This window comes from Myotis yumanensis, unplaced genomic scaffold (genome assembly GCF_028538775.1).
Source record: "Myotis yumanensis isolate MYYU_CA2020_CCGP unplaced genomic scaffold, mMyoYum1.0.hap1 SCAF_11, whole genome shotgun sequence".
NCBI classification, from domain to species: Eukaryota; Metazoa; Chordata; class Mammalia; order Chiroptera; family Vespertilionidae; genus Myotis; species Myotis yumanensis.
In genome coordinates this window covers 31027802-31046796 of record NW_027223762.1, presented here as the reverse complement: position 1 = coordinate 31046796, position 18995 = coordinate 31027802, and the positions used below count along the sequence as shown (strand labels likewise).

At 41.6% G+C, this 18995-nt stretch overlaps 1 pseudogene; it reads right to left on the bottom strand.

Moving 5' to 3' along the window:
• Positions 1 to 6382: 6382 nt before the first annotated feature.
• Positions 6383 to 7377, bottom strand: LOC139019423 (small ribosomal subunit protein eS4-like; annotated as a pseudogene).
• Between the last annotated feature and the right edge of the window lie 11618 nt (positions 7378 to 18995).

Below are 18995 nucleotides of genomic sequence, written 5' to 3'. Positions count from 1 at the left end.
TCTTCACACATTTGCTCATTATGATTGCTTTTCACCTAACACAAAAATCAGCTGCCCTGAGGGTGTGCAAGTTTGATTAGGAAGACTGCTCTTCAGCAGACAAACAATCTCCTGGCAGCATTAATATCTCCTGGGATTTGGGCTTATGATATGCCCCCATATAATTAAAAATGATAAATGACAGCAGAAGTTGAGGCACACTCATTGTCTTTCCGAATGGAAGCTTCCAAAGTACCATATCACACTGTGACTGGACAAGAACTATCAGGTATGAGCATGCCGAGTCCGAGGCCCAGGCCAGACTCCCCTAGTGAACATGGACTGTCATCCTGAGGATCACCTTCACCAGCAGAAACAGGCAGAGTCTGAGGACTGGGCAGGCGGCTCTCAGCCCCCAACCTTCCAGGCAGCCTTCAAAGAGGAGCACAAGGGTCCCCAGTGGTGTGTTCAGTGAGACCCAGGCTTTTGGCGTTAGCCTTGGAGCAAGCGGGGTCTGAAGGTGGCAGAAAGGGAGTCTTTTGCCTTTGTCACCTGGGAGAGAATCTCTAATTTCAGAATAATTTGCAAGGAAGGGAGCTGTGAATTGTTTATTTGGTTTGTCTGGTAGCATCTACAGAAGTTGCTAGAGCATGCATAGAGATAGTCACATGACATCTCTGCCTAAGCACCTCTATGCTGCTGGGAAATTCCTACCCTGCAGGTCTCCGCCTCCTGCCACTGCCCCAGGGACACCATCACTCATCAGGTGGTCTAACCGGCCTACTTCTTCATTGTGAGTTCATCATCTTGTTTCCTTCATAGCACCTAGCATTTGTGATTATTTCTATTTTGTTTACCTTCCACTTTCAGCTGGGAAAGGCACGGAGGGAGGAGCTGTGTTTGTCTTATGCCTGACCCATAGTAGGTACTCAATAACTCTTTTAGTGACTGGATAAATTGAAGGTGTTTAATATTTGCTCATCAGCACAGCAAGTCCCTAGCCAGTCTGCTTTATAACAACCTAATTTATACATTAATTTCTGGGTCTTTGGGAAGCCTGAGAGTATCCTTTGAATTCTATTTGCATATCCATGAGAAGCCATGAATAAGATCGTAGGACTAATGTTACCTCCTATATATCATGAGTTAACATTCCCCAGCAAGAAGGAGAGACAAAGACCACCACAGTCTTTGGGGAAATATTCAGCATAACTGTAGAATTCCACTTTTATGGAAACATTCCAAGTTCCTTAGAACTTAAAAATGGCATCTTTGCGGAGCTTGCAAAAGAACCAAAAGCTAAGCCACAGAACATTGGCCAAATGAGCTCAAAGCAGGCTTGAATGGTATGAGACCAATCTTAAATGCTCTTTTTAGCAATAGGTGGGGAATGAGACTGGAAATAGTAGCAATAGTAGAGGCCACACTCATAGTGGTGGCATCATAAGAAAGAGCAGGAAAGGAACTGAGGTCCTAAAATATTTACTCTGAGTGTTTACTACTCATTGTGTGGTTTGTGGACCAGCAGCCTTAGTTTCACCAAAGACCTGGCTGGAAATTCAGGATCTCTCTCCCTACTCTAAAACTACTGCATGGAAATCTGCCTTTTGATAAGATCTCCAGGTGATTAATAAGAACGTCAAAGTTTACGAAGCACTGACCTAAACCAATGGCAAGGTTTGGTGAATCATAGGACATTCCTTAAAATTTAGGAATTCCTCAGCATGCAGGAAATTCCACTGTGGACTTACTCAAGCCTCACTAATGTCTAAGGGTAGTGTGACTAGGGAGACAGTGCCTACCACCCCTTTATTCCTGATGCCTCCTGTCCTTAAGGAGGATGTCAGCCCATTGGAGCCAAAGAGTCTTCACTAACCTCCTTCCTGTTGCTCACAGGGTTCAGCCTTGTGAACTAGAATTGGGTAGTTGGTAAGCAATAATTCTGAAGGGTTGAGATCTGCTTCTACCATTGTCTCCTAAACATCCTTGACCTAAAACTTCAGCTAACCATCCTAGAAGGATGTGTGAATATAAAGATCACAAGACTTTAGAAAATGGTTTAGGAACCTGTTATGACTGATCATAAGTATAATGTGACATTCCTCAGAGGGGGTCCTTCCAGAGTTGGAGCTGTGGATGACTGTGTTGCTTTAATTGGCATTAAATGCCCAGAGGAAAGGTTATGTAAAAGTGTAAGAACTCATGAAACCAATTTGGGTAGCAGCTGAAAAACAAAACACGGTTCACTGACTTCCACCTTCTCCCTACGGTACAAGGAACTCTCAAGTGCATCATAGAATCACTGCTATTTTTTCACCATCCAGCTGTGCGTGAGCAGCAACAATAATTTTCATTTTGAGGACAATGTGTCAGGTACTGCGAATATTATCTCACATTTACCCTCTACTGCAGTGATCTGTGTGATACTGAGTATGTGCAGTCTGAGTACTTTTTTAGAAAATTGATGAACAAAATAGCCCCGAGATACATGCATGTGAGAGCACACATTTGTATATGTGTGGATTCTTGCCTTCACAGTTCTTAGAAAAAACTTTGGACAGTGAGAGTAGAGAACTGAACTAAAATACATAATTACAACCCAAATAAACATGGTTGTTTTCTCAGTGGGAAAAAAAGTATGTTCTAGTGTCTGTCCTTTAAGGAAGTTATGCTCTGATCATACTATTCTATTTTTTCTAAGAAATGAAATGCTTAGAAAGAATGTACTAATGTTCTAAGTGTTCTGTCAGCCCTGTGAGGAAGGCTGGAAAGAACCCAGGAGCCCAAACAGAAGCTCAACTAGAGAACAAACCCTGCCTCTAGCCACCCCACCCCAACCCCCAGGCCCCAGGGATGCCCAAGTGCCCCTCTGCAGCTCTGTTTCCATGCCTTTAAAATAAGAATGATACCCACCAGTCATACCTCTTTGTATCAAAACATTGAAGGGAACATGTTTTAAAAAGCACACCTTGCTCCACCAGAAGATAATGTTTGGGTATTTTTTCTGGATATCACTCATTACTATATTTCTCTCCAACCAGCAAAGGCATTCTCAGGGATAACCAGGAATTTAGCAGAGGAACTAAATTGTTTCTATCCCTCTGGAGTTGTAAAATCACCTATATTATAAGACTCATGCTTAGACACGGAGTTTTAAACCACAACCAAACTCTAAGCTACATGGGAGTGCAGGGGGACATAACTTTTTAAATTATATGTATCAGCCCCATTCCTACCTCTTCACACCCAACTTTACACACATTACCAGGGCCTTAGTTAGCCCAGAGAGAAACTTTGTGTGAATTAGCAAAAGGCACCTCTTCTTTGGGTGGAGTGTCAAGTACTGTATTAGTGTATCCCTTTGAAGGAAGTAGCTCCCATAGTTAAGGAGGCTGAGAAGTCCCAAGATCTGCAGTCCACAAGCTGAAGATGCAGGAGAACCAGGGGTGTTGCTCCAGTCTGAGCCCCAGGACTGAGAACCAGGAGAGCTGATGGTATAAGTTCCAGTCAGATTCCGAAGGCAAAGGACCACTGTCCCACCTGGAAGCCAGTCAGGCGGAGAGAATTTCTCCCTTGCTTGTTTTTGTTTGATTGTTTGTTTGTTTCTTGTTTTTGTTTGTTCATTCAGGTATTTAGTTGATTAGATGAAGCACACCCACATTCAGGAGGGCAATCTGCTTTACTCAGTCTACTGATTCAAATATTAATCTATCCAGAAACTCTCTCACAGACATACCCAGAATAATTCATGGCCAAATATCTGGGCACTCCATGGCCAAGTCAAGTTGACATATAATATTAATCATCACAAGTAGAAGCATGGTAGCCCACAAGCTGCATTGCAGCCCCCATCTGTCCCTCAGCTGGGTACCCTAGGGTAGAACACTGTCAACACAAGCACATACAGTGGCCCTGCTCATCACCACGTTAACAACTGATCTAAGAAATGGCCTCTTCTCCAGCATCAGGGACCTGTAGTCTTGCCTTTGGCTCCCTCAATCCACTGTAGTTTTTAAACTGGTTATAGCTTTGGGCCCCATATACTACTCCAATAAAGAGTATTTCACAGTTTATTCAAATTAAACCTTCTTTTAATCTTTCACTGGGGCCACCCAGGCAAGCATCTGAGTTGTGTGACTTACATAGGTCAAGGGTACAATGCTAAACCCTTTCTTTCAGTGGGGGAAGCACAGCTCTCCCCTAGATTGGCATGGCAGGTCTGTGCAACACATCCAATTTCCACTCAGTGAGGAATAAGAGAACAGAGAAAATCAAAGAAGGAGAACAACAGGAAGTAGTCAAAAAGCAAAATGAGTCCACAAAGTAAGAAAGCATATAAACAAACAGGGAGATAAACAGGAATAGCAACTGACAAAGCACTCAGTGAGGTCTGCATCTCAAAAATGACACGTGGAGCATACGGAATGCATCACTGTTTGCCAGCCATGGACAGGATGCTGTCAAGTTCAACACATGTGCGACAACTGGGAGTGGAATGTGAGGCACCTGCCATGGGGCTGACATCAGTCACTTTAAAAAGAAGAGGGGTGGCATCTGAAATTATCCCATATATTGTATTCACACATGCAATGTATAAATGTTTCACAAAGCAAAGGGTTGGAATAAACAGAAGTTCTAAGTGAGTAAAAAAAAAAAGGTTTAGATGTTGTTGGCTAAGAAATATAAACAATGCAACCAGGGAAAGCTGGGAAATATTGTTCTTGCTACGCTAACAGATTTAGAAACCAAACACGGCTCTGATGTGGAAATGCATTTTTTTAATGCTGGAAGAATAAGCATAAATTGCCTTGTCTTAAAATATACTTTCAGTGTTCATCCCTGGGATCTGAAAACCAAGAAATGAATCTGAAACTCAAGGAGGCAGAGCTTTGAGAATGATGGTTTCAGATGATTTTTCATAGAGTGTGAAATTCTGACATTTTGACTGCCAAATGGATAGCTCTCACATGGAAACATGTTTGCTGCTAGATCAGCAGCTAATCTTGTAGAAACTCAGCTTAATCATAGTAATTGGGAAACCCAAATCCAGGCCAGCCCACCCACCAGAAATCATGGAACAGTCTCCCAAATGTCCTTAGTATTTGAGTCTCCACTTAGGGGCGTTGATCTCCTAGGTAAAGGTGTCACCATCCCTGTCATTCTCACCAATCCAGTATCCTTGCCAGCGTACTCTGGTGAAATCTCCCTTCATCAACACTTGCATGTAAAATAAGCATCTCAAACCTAGCCCATCCCAACCTGAAGTCCTGATAGTCTCCCAAAATTGCTCTTCCCATCATAACAAATAGCAGCTCATTCTCCCAGATACACTGGTCTAAATCCATGGAGTCATCCTGGACTTTCTCTCTCATACTCTTCACCTAATCTTTCATTCTATTGGGTCTATTGGGTCTGCTTTCAACATATACCCAGAATTTGACTGCCTTGTACTACTTCTATTGTTGCCACCCTAATTCAAGCCTCCACCATCTCCTGCCTGGACTAGGGGCTGTGTAGAGAGCCCCTCTCCCCACCACCTGCCCATCCTGTCAATCTACACTGGGAGGGAGTTGGGAAGTGTTGGAGAGGGGATTACATATTAAGTAATACGGCCCTGCCTCTTCCCTTTCCTACCCTGGGTCTATTCTCAATTAGATTAAATATAAATCAGATCATGTCACTCTAACATGTAAAACTCTCCAATAGCCCCCATGTCACTCAGAGTGAAAGCCAAAGTCCTTACAATGACCTTAAGACCTTACATAATTTGTTGTCCCCCACCTCCAGACAGCTGTGTGGCCTCAACTCTATTACTTTCTCTTTTGTTCACTCTGCTTCAGCCACACTAACTTTGTCCTGCTTCCTTTAACCCACCAAACTCAGTCTCTCCTTAAGGTGTTTGCACTTGCTGCGCCCGCTGTTCAGAATACTCCTGTCCTAGCTGCCTCAACTCCCTCACTTCTTTCAGGCTTTCAGGTCTGAACTTAAACATCTCTGTAAGGGCTTCCTGGCCATATTACTTAATATGCAATCCCCTCTCCAACACTTCCAAACCCTCTCCCAGTGTAGACTGACAGGATGGGGGGTGGGGGGAGGCTCTCTACACAGTCCCAAGGCTAATGTTTTGGCATCATGTAGCCACACAATCTGAGACATGTGACCTAGGTTGCCAGAGAAGGGAAAAGAGAGCTCAAGGAAAAGAAAGCTCGGAGGTGGCACCCTGACTCTTACCTGCTTGGACATATAAGGGGCACATATCTATTTCATTAGCTTCAACTAGTCAGTTTCACCTAATTGAAAAGGGACTAGAGAATGCAGATTCTTTTTTTTTTCATGCTGTATTACCTTTCATTAAGTACAAAATCTTCAATAATGTCACCTAGAGCTCATTTCACCAACTGTTCTATTTGGCTGTCAATCTCTTTCTCTCTTCAGCAATGATGAGGTGGATGCCCTTTCCATGAGGAAGGGTATCCACATTTGTTTGTTTGTTTGTTTGTTTTTTGCCTTTGCTAATAACAAAAATGTTGGAGAGCTGGGTGGCAAAGCTGTTGCCATTGGCATCTTTCACATGAACTATACCAAAAGACCCAGGGTGTCTCTCTCTGTTGGTGATCATGCCAGTTCTTCCAAGATTAGCACCTCCAGTCACCATACACAGGTTGCCAGTATCAAACTTGATGAAATCAGTAATTTTGCCATTCTCCAATTCAACCTGAATGGTGTCATTCACCTTCACGAGGGGTATCAGTGTAGTGGATGGTGTGCGCATCATGGGTTACCAGACGAGGGATACCTTTTGTGCCCACAGAGATCTTTCTCACTATGTACAGCTTATACTTGGCCTCCTCAGATGTGATACAATGAGCAGCAGGGCAACTGTTGGTGTCATAGATCAGACAGAAATTCTCTCCCCTCTTGGCAATGCTGATGACATCCATAAAACCAGCAGGGTAGGTTATATTGGTTAGGGACGTTGCCCTCAATCTTTTCACTTTTTTATTTTAGTTTATTGATTTGAGAGAGGAGAGAGCGATGGGAGGAGAAACACCAATTTGTTGTTCCATTCATTTATGCATTCATTGTTGCTTCTTGTATGGGTCCTGACCAGGTATGGAACCCACAACCTCAGTGTATCAGCATGATGCTCTAACCAACTGAGCTGCCCAGCCAGGGCACCATCAATCTTAATAAACCTGCTGCATGCAGATCGTCTTCACTTCCTCTGCTGTTAGGGCATACTTATGTCTGTTCCTTAGAAAATGATGAAAGGGAGGCGTTCTTTCATCTTGCCGGGATCAGTAGATGGATGAAGAGCACGCGCACTGGCCAGTTTATCCAGCATCCAAGCTTTCAAGCTGCTACAAGCCTCAGGTGCTTCTTGGGCCCAGGAATCATGGTGGCGCCAGGGTGGAAAGAGGACATGTTTCCGGTACATATTTCCGGTAAGTGTTTCCGGTGCGCCCAGAAAAAAAGGGTCAGAGGCTACAGTGCAACCTCGGAGGTTCCGCCCCGGAAGTATGTATTCTAAGTGCTCAGGAAGGAAAGGACAAGGCACGTGAATTCTGTATGCAGAACTACAAGTTGTTTCCTTGGAAATCCCTCACTGCTTGGGCAATAGGGATCCTTGTCTCCTTATCGTATCGCTCTGAAATTAATATTTGATTCCTTTTCATTTATCCATTCCACATTTATATATATATTTTTAGTGGTTCCTAGATGTCAGACATTGTGACAAATTCAAGATATAAGGCACGAGGTAGTGTTGTGTTCCTGGCTGCGGTGCCCATGGCAGGATGAGAGAGGCTCACCACAGTATGTGACACCACTGGCCCAACCCAAAGTCAATGGCCTGGTGCACATGCCCCCTGGATGTATGTGCTGGCTGGACATTTTTACTTCTCTCAGAATTGCTGATGTTCTAAGAGGGTGCTACTAATTTAAGCTTTCCTAAAAGTTCTTACAATCCTCTCAGCAATTTACAGATCCATTGTAGACATATGTAACCACACAATGAATCATGATATCCTTTATTTAAAAGTAACGTGTAAATGTTCATTTGAGCATCCCATGAACTGAGCACAATTCCTCCTTGTTTAGACCTCAGGTGTACACCGTGGAATTTTTTGCATCAATTAGAAGCAAAAATCTAAACATGCTCACAACAACAAGGAGTTTAATTTTTTAATATATTGTTTAATAGTAGAAATTTTAAAATAATGCAACTTTGTGAATAAAATTTATGTAAATTAAAACTACTATCTCAAAACCACAAAACACAATATATTCTTCAATAAAGCATGCATATCACATATATATATATATCCTATACTAATAAAAGACAAACATGCAAATTGACCGTACTTTCGCTACACTTTAAGCCACGCACACCAGCCAATCAGAGCGACTATATGCAAATTAACCCAACCAAGATGGCGGCCAGCAGCCACAGAGCTGAAGCGAGCAGGAGCTGGCTCTGAGCTCCACTGAAAGCAACAAAGTTTCAATTATAGAAGGTAAACAAACCCCAGATACCTGCTTTCAGCCAGCCATGGCCACGGAGCTGGAGCGAGCAGGAGGCTTGGGTTGCCCCGGCGATGGAGGAAGCCAAGCTTTCCACAGGCCTCCGCTAAAGGCAACAAAGTTTCAATTATAGAAGGTAAATAGATCCCAGAATAAAAAAAAAGAAAAGAAAAAAAGGAGAGGCTGGGAGCTTACGTCGCCAGGGTGCTTGGTCAGCCTAAAAACGGCCCTCAGCCCCTCACCCAGACTGGCCAGGCACCCCAGTGGGGACCCCCCCACCCTAAAGGGGGTGTGGCCAGCCTGAAAACAGCCATCAGCCCCTCACCCAGGCTGGCCAAACCTCCATGGGGTGAGGGTTCCCACTGGGGTGGAATCCTCTGAGGGGTCCCACACTGCAGGAGGGCATAGGCCGGGCTGAGGGACCCCCCCGAGTACACAAATTTTTGTGCACCGGGCCTCTAGTGTGTATGTGTGTGTGTGTATATCTACACTAATAAAAGAGAAACATGGTAATTAGTGTACAACCGCTACCCTTCCCATTGGCTAATCAGCAAATCCTTATGCAAATTAACTGTCAGCCAAGATGGCGGCTGGCAGCCATGCACTGAAGCGAGCAGGGAGGCTTGCTTGCTCCAGTGACGGCGAACTCCAACGTTCCCCGCCTGCCGCTGCCAGCCTCTCAGCTGCAACTCTAAGCAACTATGTACTATGTTGCAAATAAGAAGCTAAACAAAACCCCAGAAACCGGCTTTCATTCAGCAGGGCTTCAGCAGGTCGGACCGCAACATTGTATCGATGTTTTCATCAGCGAGGCCTCAGAGCTAAAGCTGGCCCAGAATAAAAAAGAAAAAAGAAAAAAAGGAGCGGTTGGGAGCTTCAGTCCCCCACTTCCGGAAAAGAGCCCTCAGCCCCTCACCCAGACTGGCCAGGCACCCCAGTGGGGACCCCCACCCTGATCCAGGACACCCTTCAGGGCAAACCACCCAGCCCCCACCCATGCACCAGGCCTCTATTCTATATAGTAAAAGGGTAATATATGCTTCCCAGCACCGGGATCAGCGGAGCAGCGAGGCTCCTGGCACTGGGATCAGCGTGACAGGGAGCAGCGTCCAAACCCCCTAATCGCCCTGCGGCTCTGTGAGTGACAGGGGGCGGGGCCACAACCTCCCTATCTACCCTGCTCTGTTCGTGACAGGGGAAGGCACCCTATCCCCCTGATCAGCCCTGCTCCGTGCCTGAGAGGGGGGAGCTCCCCAATCCCCTGATCGCCCTGCGGCTCTGTGTGTGACAGGGGGGAGCTCCCCAACCCCCTGATCTCCCTGTGGCTCTGTGTTTGACAGGGTGAGGTTCCCCCCCCCCCCCCCCAGGGGCCCTGCTCTGTGTGTGACAGGGTAGAGCCATAACCTCTCCATCAGCCCTGCCCTGAGTGTGACAGTGGCGGCGCCCCAACCCCCTGATCGGCCCTGCTCTGTGGGTGATAGAGGGTGGCGCCCCAACCCCCCTCCACGGGCCTTGCTCTGTGTGTGACAGGGTAGAGCCATAACCTCCCCATTGGCCCTGCCCTGAGTGTGACAGGGTGCAGCGCCCCAACCCCCTGATCCGCCCTGTTCTGTGTGTGACAGGGGGCAGCTCCCCAACCCCCCAATCGACCCTACCCTGAGCATGACTGAGGGTGGCATCGCAACCTCCCGATCCGCCCTGCTCTGTGCATGACAGGGCGGCGCCCCAACTTCCCAATCGGCCCTGCTCTGAGCCCCACCAGGGGCTGCATCTAGGGATTGGGCCTGCCCTCTGCCACCCGGAGATATTAAGTTATCTCCTGAGGGGTCCCAGACTGCGAGAGGGCACAGGCCGGGCTGGGGGACCCTCCCTCCCCTCCCGAGTGCACAAATTTTTGTGCACTGGGCCTCTAGTGTGTATGTGTGTGTGTATATATATATATATATATATATATATATATATATATATAATGACACACTAGAATGGCTGCTTATGGAAGAAAAGGGAAACAGAGTGGGAATCAAGCTAGAAAGAGAGGGAATAATAAAATAAGAGAGCACCCTGGCATGAACTATGCTAATGTGTCATCAACTGAGAAATATTACTAACTTGTCAAATATTAAATTTTACATTCTAAATTTTTCCCTTTTTTGAGAGGCACTCAGAAAACATTTGTTGAATGAATTAATGAAAAGGTTTCCATTTAAAATTAGTCTTTAGAACAGGGGCCCTCGAATTTTTTAAACAGGGGGCCAGTTCACTGTCCCTCAGACCGTTGGAGGGCCAGACTATAGTTTAAAAAAAAACTATGAACAAATTCTTATGCACACAGCGGCGGCAAAAACACCCGGCGGGCAGGATAAATGTTTTCGGCGGGCCGCATGTGGCCCACGGGCCGTAGTTTGAGGACCCCTGCTTTAGAACAATAAGACAGATTGACAGGTTTCCTTCTACACTTCTATGTTCTGATCTAAGCCCAGAGTTAAGTCTATAAGTGGATAAAAATTTGACAAGCATAAAAAATGATAATACTCTGTATTGCCAAAGGAATGAAGAAAGGGGCACTTTCAAATTACTGATAGGAATGTAAAATGGTACATCTCTCCGAAAAGCAATATTTATTCAGATCCATAAAAATATTCACAGTCTTTAGCCTAAGAATTTCACTTTTAGACATTTATGATAACAAAAGTAATTTATGTATAACTATATTTATATAAGATGATTTTGAGGCAATATTACTTGAAATAACAGAAAATTGCAAGTAATATTTAGCAGGTTGGTTAAATAAATGATGATCTATCCATATGATAGAATTATACTTAATCAATGTGTAATAATAAAATAAAATGTATGTGATACATTATTAAGCAAATATAGCATTCTAAAATATGTTAGTAATTCCAATTTTGAAAACAGAAAGAATGTAAAATGTTAATGGCAGTTATCTCTGTATTAATATATAAGTTCAGTGAATATTTATTGAGTGTAGAATTATATATAATTTTTATATTCTTTTTCCTAATCTATTATGGATATTATTTTAATTGGGAAATATTATTGTAACAAACATCAATAAATATGTTAGATTATAATTTCATCTATTATACTATATTTTGTCTCAAAGGCATGAAAAAGAGATTATTTCCATGCTAAATTCTGAAAATGATATGCTTTCCTATTTACCAAACTCTCAGAAATTTTTCACATGCACATTTTAATCATTACTCAGTTATACTTCACTGTGTCACTTTGAGTGACTATATCATTCCCATGATAATAATTAAAGAGAAAATGATTTTGAGATAGGAATATGGATAAACAAAATCTCCCCTATAATTTTCTAGATCTTAACCAAGAATTCATTAAGCATTTTAGGAAGGCTGTGTTTGTGATTAAAATCAAATGAATCCATTTTATCATCAGTGTGGGTTTCTACAGTTCAGTCATGTCAGGACACAAGAGAAATGACAAGGCATAGTGATCCATTTGAAGCCAAGAGTTATAGTAAAACTCAGATTGGCTTTTATTTTAGCAATAAAGAATAAATGCTATTTAAATTTTTTTATTCTGAAATATAAATCCCTGGAGGAGTGGAGAGATAAGCAAGAGCTGGATGGTGTCTAAATTAAAGTACTGATATACTTTCTATTTTTCTAGGGGATATATTTTCTAGGGGTAATAGCTAGTTCTAATATCTTATTGCCTCAATAATTGAACTTTCGGCGGGGGAGGGGCGATAAAAAAACCTCACACACAACAAAAACAAGCCTGGATCCAGACTTAAATTTCACTTATAGCAAATGCTACCTTAAGAAAATACATTTTTTAACATTACAGTGTAATGGATATAGCCATAAAAATCAATGTGATGTTTTCAATCTATTAAGTACACACCAATACAAAAATAAGGCATGTTGGTTGGTAGAGGAATAGAAGCATATTCCAAGGTAAAAAGTTTACTGTTAACATCATTTGGAAGATTGTATTTTTTGATGTTTACTTATTATTTTAAGGTGAGACTAAGATTTTTAAAAGTACATAGTTTTTTGTTAAATGTGCATTTACAAACCCGTCTATCACCTGTTACTTTGAATTATATTAACTTCTTTGATATAATCTTTAAAATTGAGCTATGTAGATTACTTGAGTTATAATGAACAACCTATAAGATCAAATGTATTTAAAACTAATAAATGCAGCTAATGTAAAAAACATTAAGAAATTGATTTTGTTCCTTTTATAATAATAAACCTGTCTATCTCTACAACTCCTATGATATGCCCTTCTCCAACTAGAAGACATAAACCTATATTTTACACAACTTATTGCTATGTATGGACTGAATTTATCCTTCCAAAATTTATATGTTGGAGCCCTAACCACCTAATGTGGCTGTATTTGGAGATGGGGCCTCCAAGGAAATAATTAAGGTTAAAAGAAGTTATAAGGCATGGCCCCTAATTCCATAGGCCTTATCACTCTCTCTCCTCAAGAATACAAAAACAGGCCAGATGCATACTAAAGTTAGTTATCTATAAGCCAGAAAGAGAGATTTCACAAGAACTGAACTGACCAGAACCTTGGTCTTGGGCTTATAGCCTCCAGTGTAAGAAAATGTTGTTTAAGCAACCCAGTCCATAATCATTTGTTATGGCAGCAAAAGCAGAGTGATACATAATGATTTCATATAATTTATATATTTGATATATTTTGTACCAAACAAATTTGATTAAGGTATTGATTGATTGGATTCTACTAAATAGAAGATTCTTCTACTCTCAAGACTTTGAATTCACTCTGCAGATTGGGGTTTGTGAATATGTGACACCCATTCTACTGGTCTCCATTCCTAAATGAATGGTAGACATTACTGACTGCAGCATTCTTTCCTACTGAATCTAGACCAGACTTCATAATCCTTGTCAGCAATCCAAGATGCCACCACCAATAAAAAGAGGCAGACATTTAAGCTGAAGTCTATTTACCACTTATATGTTACACTATAAACTCATTGAGTGCTTGGATACTATTTTATTTATTTTTAAAAGCCTATAACCTTTCACATGATAGCAGCTCTGCAGATACTTATTGAATTGAATAAACTTTATTTTGAGTATAAACCTTCTATAAAGAAAGTTCCTTTCACAAAAGCTTTGAGTTTTGAATCAAGACAAACTTGTCTTGACTCTACACAAATGCATGGGAAAGATAACATCATGTGTAGTTTTAATGTTGACTGGATTTTCATCAAGTATGAATAATGAATCATAATAATGATCAGAATAATAATTCAATACGATAATGTATAATTCACAATAATGAATGGTGTGTTATGCAACATTACATTTAAAGTTCAAATCTGGAAGACTCAAGGACACAAAAGAGAAGGGAAACTCAGTCCTTTGCCTTAAGGAACTCCCCATTTACTTGAGAATTAGATTCTTGCACATGATCATTTCATTCATGATAGGAACAGAGTGTGACAAGTGCCCCTGCCAAGTAAATGGTTTTGGCAATAGGAGCAGAAGTGTTCAGAAAAAGGAGGGGAATATTTTTTTTTAAAAGCTAAAAGGAGATGTGACAGATGAACCAGTTCCTACAGAGTTCAATTATTCTTCCTCTATTTTCTCATGACTAGCTCCCTGTGGTCTTGGGGTTGAATTATCAGATTAGCTATTCAGGATAGTTGCATATTCCTCAAAGAGTTGCACACCGTCTACACTGTCCTGCCTCATGATATGCAAAGCAAAGGGAGGAGAATTATTTTCTAACTCCTTGAGTACCCTGGGAGATGCAACATGTCCTCCCTTTGGTGACTCTGTACCTCATGCTCAAAGTCTTGCCATCCTGATTCAAGATGTTCTCACCACCAATAGAAATTTGCAGCAACAAAAAAGATGTAAGGCTCCAAAACTATCTTTGAGGCCAAAATTCTAAAAACTAACAAATTGGTTGGTTACTTACCCTCAGACAGGCACTTCTTAGGGTTATACCTAACTTACTGAGTTACATCAGGAGGACAGAAATTAAATTTTTAACAAAAAAGAATTTGGTCTGCCTGGACTAATGGTAATGAATCATCATAATTCTCAAGATTACCAAGAAAATAGCCTATCACCCATCACATGATAAGCAATAAGCAAATCAGCAGTACATTTAACTGATGCAGACATTTATTAGCATTTGATTACAGAGAGTTTCTAAATCATTCTGGCAGCCTGTTAGAAATTTTTTAAGTGGAAACTAGATGAAGACAACAAAGTGTCAAGCTTCCCATGCATGAAGACTCAAAATACCCTTTAAGACCGTAAAACTCATACCAAGTGGCGCCTGGAGTTTCCAGAGTAGTTCAATATAGTAGACACTAAGAATTGTGTCCCAAATTACTTTCCCCTGGCAGTCATCCCGAGTTTTTTACAATGAAATAAAATAAAATAAATAACCCAGGCTCCATGCTGGGCACCATAAAGAGGTATCACCCATTTTCCTCTAAATTAAAACACACACACACACACACACACACACACACACACACACACACACACTTGTTTTCAAGGTGTCGAACCACATCCTCCCATCTTCAACCCCACTGCCCCAGGTGTCTCTCAGGATAAGGGGAAACTAGCATCTGGCTGATGAAGCCACATATTTTTAAGAATGAAGGTTAAATGACTTCATTTTTGAGAAGGGCTGGAATTGGTAGAGCTTTTCCGGCTTAAATAGGAGAAATGTTTTTATTACCAAGTTAATCACTTTTTCCAGGTGTGAACAAACCATTGAAACAGCACTAAAGCCAGAAATATTGCAAAAGGGAAGAAGGAAAGGCTGAAGGCTACTCCTCGTATTCTGATTTTTGAGGAGGTAAATAAGCACAGGACTCTTTCTGGTCCCCTCCTTCAGGGACCTCCCCGAGCCCGCAGTGGGCAGAGGGGCAGCAGCAGGACTGGCAAGAATGTGTGTGTGCATGATGTATTGTAGAATTGTACACCTGAAACCTGTATAATTTTATTAGCCAATGTCACCCCAATAAATTCAATAAAAATAATAAAAAATAAGGTTTCTACCAAATTAGAAAAAAGAGAGAAGTGTGTTCAGTTCTCCATACTACCAGCTCTCTCTCCCACCACCTGCTCAGTTGGAGAAATCATTGTGTGATTTCCTGGCTCTTCTTGAAAGAGAAATTCCTAAAGGAATTTTCAACAGATGAAGAGTTATTTGGCTGGAGTCCCAGGGATGAGAAGGAGGAAGAAAAAGAAAAGAAGAGCAAGAAAATCCACATTATTGAGCTCTTAGTAAACGCCAAACATGTTATATTCTATTTAATTCTAGCAATCAGACGTGAGACATGGGACTTACACCTAACTATGAATTCTAGCGATATGACTTTAACGTCTCTGAAAGCCAGCAGTTTCATCTGTAAAGTAGGGTAGCTAATAGTAATAATCTTTAGGGTTATAAACAAGATTATATGAGATCATGCTTGTAAAGTATCTAATTAATAAATGGTAGCAACAATTTATAGAGATTTTACACATGAAGTATGTGACTCCAAAGGGTAGGCAACTCTCCCAACCAAATGATAGCCTCCTGAGATGATGCTTGACTAGTTCAAAGCATTACACAAGAATGCATATGGTTTTTAAAGACACATGCATTCTTTATGCATTCAGGAATAACTTATTAAACTCCATAATAATGTGGAACAATTATCTTTGAAAGTAACTTTCAGATCCTGCCTGTCAGCCCATCCTTGTGATCAGAATGAGAGAACTCAGCTGGCTGAGGGCTCCAGAGAGCTCCTCTCTGCCAGACCAGGCTCTCCCCTTGCTTTCCTCCACCACTCTTTTGGACGAATTCCTTTGTGCTTATTTCTCCAAACTCCTGGCCTGAAATTCAGCAGCAAAACCCTGTCCCACTCCTGATGGGATCCTTGCCCATGGATCTTGTGACAGAGACAGAATTCTCCCCAAATATTATACTAGCTCTCCTACATTTTCTGACCCTCTTAAACTTACAGAACCATCTGACTAGTTCTAGCCAATAAAATGTGACCAGAAATGACACGTACCACTTTGGTACTGAGGCAGTGTAAAGCCCTTGCCAGACTCTCCAGTTTCATTTCTCCTGTTGTGGAGTTTAAAGTCTACATGACCCAGAAGGTACAGATACTAAAATAGCAGGGCCTTGGTTAGCTTGAATCCCTGAGTGACTGTGTGGAGCAGATCATCACATCATACTACACTGGATACTTTGTATAAGAAGTAAACTTTCATTTTGTTAAAACACTGATTTGGAGATGTGTTATTATGGCATAATCTAGCACAGTGATGGCGAACCTATGACACGCATGTCAGAGGTGACACACGAACTCATTTTTTTGGTTGATTTTTCTTTGTTAAATGGCATTTAAATATATAAAATAAATATCAAAAATACAAGTCTTTGTTTTACTATGGTTGCAAATATCAAAAAAATTCTATATGTGACACGGCACCAGAGTTAAGGTAGGGTTTTTCAAAATGCTGACACGCCGAGCTCAAAAGGTTTGCCATCATTGATCTAGCATATCCCAATTTATACAAAATCCAATCCCTGCCAGTACGTTAGTTCTTGGCCACCTTGCCAAGGCTCCAAACTGGCTCTCATTTTGCCTTTTTTGATCCTAGCACATTTGGCAGCAGGTGTAGAACCTGAAGTTCTATTCTCTTCTCAGGGGTTAATTACCAGAATCTCTTCTTCACCCCTGAATCCTACTTTAACCCAGAGAAGGTCAGACGCTGAACTAGCTAGAGATTAGCTAAACCACCAGAATAGGAAATGAAGCAGGGAGTTTTTAGCTGAAACAGGGAGAGTCACTGGAACAAGGCAGGTAAAAAAAGAGAAAGAGCTAACATCTCAGAGATCAGGGGTAAGTGTTCAGAGTCTTGGAGTGAAGTGACTTAAGATGGAAAGATGAGGCCAAAGGGGAAGTGAGTCATGATTAAAGGTTGAATGGTTCTGGGCAATTATTCCCTCTAACCCTGTTTGGTGTACATGGCTCAGCTCTATTGGGTCAGCAGGTGAATCTGCAGAAGCAATTCTGGCTGGCTTCAAGGACCAGGTATCTACTAGCACAGAAGCACTGACCAGCCTACTATGCCAGGTGATCTGGTCAATACTATAATGTTTCTTAATGCACTGGGAAACTTGGTTTATTCCATGTCCCCACCCCCAAATCCAACAATTCATGCATCTCTCACCAGGAGGCTCCAATCCAACATGCTTAATAACTTGCTTCATATTCTAAAAGTTTACAACCTGACTCACTTATATAATTTCTCCAGAATTAACACAGAGCTAATTGAAGAACTTAATGACTAATTTCTCAAGCTAAACAAGACATGTTCACATTACCTTTTAACATTTAAGTTTGTAACCAACCAGGTTATCTGATTTGACTATGAAAGCAATAATCATACCTTACACCCCAGATAACATTAAAAATCAATGTGCAGTGAAAAAGTTAATTAAGATGATAAAATATTAATTATCCTTTTTGATCTTTTCATTAAAAAAAATCTGTTCTTCCTTCATTTGCTCTATCTTCAAAGCCAAACTGTAGATGATGTATCTCTGAATTTACAAGGCCATAACCAGTGATATTTACAAGATAAATCTTCATATCACACACTGAATATTCAATGAGAAGCAGCACACTGCCCAGTAGCTCCTCCATTATTGATATCCTACATATCTGCTGTTGTACTTTTAAGACATTGGGTTAGGTTGAATCACATAAAATTGCCAATATTTGACAATTTATGGCCAAACACACACACACACACACACACACACAGACACACAAAAAAAAAACCTCAGCAATTCCAAGTGTTCATATGGTTCAACCTTAACTTTTAACAGAAATTTAATTTTTAAAACATTTTTAATGAAAGAAAAAGAACTGCAATCCCCAGGCAACAGCTCTGCCCTTTCTCTCTGGTGGTTTGTGTGCCTCCCTGGGTCCCCTTGTACCTGTGCTAATGCACTTGTACTATCCGGTGTTTCCACAGCCCTGCAGCCCTCCCTGGGCCTGTCTTCCCCTCAAAGGTCTGACAACTTGGAGAGGGGGATTCTATTCATCAGGGTCCCCAGCAGCACAGCAGCAGGCACAGAGTAGGACCCCAGACTTTTCTAAAAGACATTGCCTTTGTCAACAACCTTTGCTGGGTGCTTGGTTGGTTACTTCCTTTCCAAGGTATTTTTAATAATCCTGTAGTAGTCTGTTTTAGGATTTTACCCAGAATCACATCAAGCTCACTACTTTGCATCTTGTAGAATCTATTACAGTCTCCCGTTTTCTAAGGATTAAAAAATAAGAGGAAGTTTAAAAACAGAAAACCTATTTTTCACTCTTGGATCTCCAACTGCTCACCATGGTCTACATGACCCATTTGCAAGTTCTCTCTGAAGCTGAGGTGTGATTTGTCTTCACCTTGAGACCTGACCTCCCT